Here is a 6000-nt window from a genome sequence, read left to right as displayed (position 1 = left end):
CGGGCTCTCTGCTAGGCAGGGAGCCTGCTTCCTCCTCTCTCTCTCTCTACTTGTGATCTCTCTCTCTGTCAAATAAATAAAATCCTTAAAAAAAAAAAAAAAAAGAATGGCTAAAGGAAATCCTCTAAATAAGGAAACAGAGGAAGAAAAAAATCTTGGAACCCAGGGAGGGAGAAAGAACACCACAAATAAGGGTAAATACAACAAATTTTTCTTCTCTTTGAATATTTAGAATTCTTTTTTTTTAAGTCACCCTTTTTTTTTTTTAAAGATTTTGTTTATTTGACACACAGAGAGAGGAATCACAAGTAGGCAGAGAGGCAGGCAGAGGGGTGGGGGAATCAGGCTCCCCACCGAGCAGAGAGCCTGATGTGGAGCTCGATCCCAGGACCCTGAGATCATGACCTGAGCCGAAGGCAGAGGTTTAACCCACTGAGGCACCCAGGCACCCTCAATATTTAGAATTCTATTTGGCAGTTGAAGCTGCAATTATAACAGTGATATGATTGGTTCTCAATGTATGTAGAGGAAATACTTAAGAAAATACTATAAATGGGAGACAGTAAAGTAAGGTTTCTACATTTCACTCAAACTGGTAAAATGTTGATACCAGTAGATAGTGATAAGTTATGTAGATATAATGCAATACCTATGCAACTACTAAAAAAGCTGTACAAAGAGATCCTTTTAAAAACACAGTAAGGGGGAACATGGGTGGCTCAGTGGGTCAAAAGTCAAAAGGTACTAACTTTTAGTTACAAGATAAGTAAGTCATAGGATGTAATGTATGGCATGGTGACTATCATTAATAATACTGTGTTGTATATTTGAAAATTGCTAAGAATCTTAAAAGTTGTCATCACAAGAAATAAATTGTAGCTATGTAGCTATGTAGCTATGTAAGGTGATAGATGTTAACTAGACTTACTTATAGTGATCACTTCACAATATAAACAAATACCAAGTCCCTACATTGTTCACCTGAAACTAATATATTTTATCTCAATTATATCTCAGTGTTTTTAAAAAGCACTGAGAGGGAGGCAAACCATAAGAGACGTTGAATTCTAAGAAACAACCGAGGGTTGCTAGAAGGGTGGTGGGTGGAAAGGATAATTGGGTGATGGGCATTAAGGAGGGCACTTGATGTAATGAGCACTGGGTGTTATATGCAACTGATGAATCACTAAATTCTACCTCTGAAACTAACAAAAAAAAAAAAAGAGTACACTTAACTTGATGAGCACTGATTAACATACAGAATTGTGAATCACTGTATTGTTCACCTTAAACTAATGTAATACTGTATGCTAATTATACTTCAATTTAAAAAAACAATTAAAAAGAAAAAAAGGATATGGCTGGGTGGCTCAGTTGGTTAAGCCACTGCCTTTGCCTTAGGTCATGATCTCAGGGTCCTGGGATCCAGCCCCACATCAGGCTCCTTGCTCAGCAGGGAGCCTGCTTCTCTCTCCTCCTCTGCGTGCCACTCTGCCTGCTTGTGCATGTGCTCGCACTCTCTCTCTCTCTGATAAATAAAATCTTTTAAAAATAAATAAATAAATAATAAAAAGAAAAAAAAAGCACTGTGGTAAAGTAAAATAAAATCACAAGGTAAGCTGTAGAATATAGGAGAAATAACTAGTCCTGGAGACAGAGGTTTCTCTGCCACTGGCTAGTTGTGTGCCTTGAACTGTAATCTTGTTGTGACTTAGTTCTTCAATTTGTAAAGGAGGATATAATTTTTTAAGAAAAGTTTTGAGGGGCATAGCCTAAACAGTGCTAAGAAAGAAATTTATGACACTAAACATTTGTATTTGAAAAGAGAAAAAGTTCTCAAATAAATAATCTAAGCTCCCACCTCCAGAAACTAGAAAAATCAGAGTGCAATAAATGCAATGCAAGTTAAAGAAAGGAATTATGAAGGCAAGAATAGATTTCAATGGAATTTGAAAATAAAAAAAATAATAGAGAAAAAAAACAATGGAATAAAAACCTGATTCTTCAAAAAAGTCAGTAAAATTGACAAAACTCTAGCAAAATTGAAAATTTTAAAAGGAGGTGAAGAGACAAATTGCCAAGATCAGAAATGAAACAACGAATATTATTTCAGACCCTACAGACATCATAAGACAAAAAGTGAATACTACGATCCATTCTACACACGTAAGTTTGATGACTTAGATGAATGGACCAATTTCCCAAAAAACGAACTACCACAACTTACTTACTATTAAATATATCATTTAAATAGCCTTATAACTCTTAAGAATATTACCTTTGGGGGCACCTGGGTGGCTCAGAGGGTTAAGCCTTTGCCTTTGGCTCAGGTCGTGATTTCAGGGTCCTGGGATCGAGCCCCACGTTGGGTTCTCTGCTCAGCGGGGAGCCTGCTTCCCCATTTCTATCTGCCTACCTCTCTGCCTACTTGTGATATCTCTGTCAAATAAATAAAAAATCTTAAAAAAAAATATTACCTTTGTAATTTAAATACCAAAAAAGGAAATATCCAGGCCCAGATTATTTTATTGGATAATTCTACCAAATATTGTTAATATGAAGAAATGACACCAATTCTACACAATCTCTTCCTAAAAACAGAAGTGAAGGAGACATTTCCCAATGTATTTTCTAAGGCTAGTATTACCCTGATATCAAAACAACACTAAGAAAGACACAAAAAGAACATTACAGACTAATATCCTTCATTAATATAAAAGCAAAATCCTAAAAAAATAAATAAAATAAATAAAAGCAAAATCTTTAACAGAATATTAGTAAATAGAATACAGCAATATATAAAAAGAATTACACATCATGACCAGTGAGATTTATTCCAAGGATGCACAGCTGGTTCAATATTTGAAAATCAATCAGCAGGGGCGCCTGGGTGGCTCAGTGGCTTAAGCCTCTGCCTTTGGCCCGGGTCATGATCTCAGGGTCCTGGGATCCAGTCCCGAATCGGGCTCTCTGCTCAGCAGGGAGCCTGCTTCCCCCTCTCTCTCTGCCTGCCTCCCTGCCTACTTGTGATCTCTCTCTCTCAAATAAATAAATTAAAAAAAAAAAAAAAGAAAATCAATCAGCATAATCCACCACATTAATAAACACAAAAAGATAAATAATATGATCATATCAATTGGTACAGAAAAAGGCTTTTGACAAAATTTGACCCCATTCACAAAGAAAACTCTCTGCAAACCAAGAGTAGGGGAGAATCCTCACTTTGATAAAGATCATTTATAAAAGACCTATAGTTAACATTATACTTAATGGTGAAAGACTGAATGCTTTCTCCTTAAGATAGAATAAGACAAGTATATCCTCTCTCACCACTTCTGTTCAATATAGTACTAGGTCGGGCGCCTGGGTGGCTCAGTGGGTTGAGCCGCTGCCTTCGGCTTAGGTCATGATCTCAGGGTCCTGGGATCGAGTCCCGCATCGGGCTCTCTGCTCAACGGGGAGCCTGCTTCCCTTCCTCTCTCTCTGCCTGCCTCTCTGCCTACTTGTGATCTCTGTCTGTCAAATAAATAAATAAAATCTTTAAAAAAAATTACAATATAGTACTAGGTCTATCCAGAACAGTAAGGCAAATAAAGAAAACAAAAGGAATGCAGATCAGAAAGGAAGAAACAAAGTATGCCTATTTGCAAGTGACATGATCATCTACACAGAAAACCCCAAGTAATTTACAAAAATAATTTTCTAGAATTAAGAAATGAATTCAGCAAGGTTATAGGATACAAGATCAACAATTATATTTTTATATGTTACAATGAACATGAGAACACTGAAATTAAAAGTACAGTATTATATACAATTGCTCAAAAAATACTTAAAAGTAAGTCTAACAAAACATGTGTAGACTACATATTAAAAATTACAAAACACTGGTGAAAGAAATAAGAAAGACTTAAATAAATGGAGAGGTATACCATGTTCATGGACTGAAAGACTCAACATAGCAAAGATGTCAATTCTCTCAAAGTTCATATTTATGTTTAATGCAATTCTTGCAAAAATCTCAGTAAGACTTTTTGTGACTACAGACAAGATTATTTTAAAATTTATGTAGGTAGGCAAAAGAATTAGAATAGTTAAAATAACTTTGAAAAAGCAGACTAACATAGGAGAAATCACTTTACCTGATCCTCCCACTTTCTCTGCCCCACCCCCTCACTCCTATGCACACTCTCTCTCACTCTCTCTCTCTCAAAACAAATAAATAAAATCTTTTAGAATAAATAAATAAAATAAGAGACAAGTTAGAGACAGGAAAAACTCATTTGCAAGCTGTATATCTGACAAAAGATTAATATCTAGAATATATGAAGAACACTCAAACTCAACAGGGAAAAAATGAAACTGCCCAATTAGAAAATGGGCAAAAGACATGAAGAGACATTTCACTGAGGAGAATATACAACTGTAAATAAGCACATGAAAAGATTTTTGAGAAACATCACTAGCCACCAGGAAAGTGCAAATTAAGACCATGGTAAATATCACTACACACTTATCAGAATAGCTAAAATCAAAAATAGTGTGATACCAAATACTGACAAGGCTGTGAAAAACTGGATCTCTCACACATTGATGGTAGAATATAAAATGGTACTGCCACCCAGGAAGACAGTTTAGCAGTTTCTTACAAAACTAAACATAAAATTACCATGTGATGGAGCAATCACCCTACTGGGCATTCATCCCAGAGAAATGAAAACTTATGTTCACACAAAAACCTGTACACAATTACTTTAACATCTCCATTTGTAATGCCAAGAAGTTAAAACAGCCAAAATGTCCTTCAGCTGGTTAAATAAACAGTGGTGAATCCGTACTATGAGATTCTACTCAACAATGAAAAGAAATGAACTAATGATATATGAACAACTTGGATGGATCTCAAGGATATTATGAAGATTTTAAAAAGCTGATCTCAGGGGCACCTGGGTGACTCAGTGGGTTAAGCCTCTGCCTTCGGCTCAGGTCATGATCTCAGGGTCCTGGGATCAAGCCCCGTATAGGGCATCAGGGAGCCTGCTTCCCCCTCTCTCTCTGCCTGCTTTTCTTCCTGCTTGTGATCTCTCTCTCTCTGTGTCACATAAATAAATAAAATCTTTAAAAAATAAAATAAAATAAAATAAAATAAAAAGCTAATCTCAGAAAGTCATATACTGTATGATTTTATTTATATAACATTATGAAGGCAAGAATAGATTTACTATAAAAATAACTGAATTACGGAGATGGGGAAAACTGGTGGTTGCCAGGGATTGGGGAGGGGGTTGGGTATGAGTAGAAAGGAGTAGTAGTACAAGGGGCAGGGGGTCTTTGTGGTGATGCTATAGTTCCATATCCTAACTGTAACAAGGGTTATGTGAATCTACATAGGATAAAATGACACAGAACAGTACACACACAACTGTCCAGTTTCATGGTTTTGATATTGTACTATATCTATGTGAGACATAATTGTTGAAGGAAACTGCAAAGTATAAAGAACATCTCTGTACTGTCTTTCAATCTTTCCATGAATATATATAATCTTATTATATTAAACATTAATATACTTATATATTAAACTTATTAATTATATAAACTTATTATATTAAACATTATTGTATGTATTCAGTGATGTATTAGCAGCCAAGAGACTTTCCTATGACCAAGGCCTATAAAAGGAAGAACATTTGGGTTATAATGAGTCCTTTCCTCTATTTTCTTTTCTTTTTTTTTTTTTTAAGATTTTATTTATTTATCTGAGACAGAAAGTGAGAGAAAAGATCATGAGCAGGGGGGAAGGATAGAGGGAGAAGCAGACTTCCTGCTGAGCAGGGACCCCCCCAATGTAGGACTTGATCCCAGACCCTGAGATCATGACCTGAGCCTAAAGCAGATGCTTAACTGACTGAGCCCCCCAGGCACCCCTCCTCTATTTTAATTGTACACATCTCTTTTAATAAACTACAGAGGATGGCCAAAGATGAGAACAATGATGGC

This window comes from Lutra lutra, chromosome 2, assembly GCF_902655055.1.
Source record: "Lutra lutra chromosome 2, mLutLut1.2, whole genome shotgun sequence".
Taxonomy (NCBI): domain Eukaryota; kingdom Metazoa; phylum Chordata; class Mammalia; order Carnivora; family Mustelidae; genus Lutra; species Lutra lutra.
The sequence above is the reverse complement of the archived record's forward strand: the minus strand, read 5'-3'. Positions refer to the sequence as shown.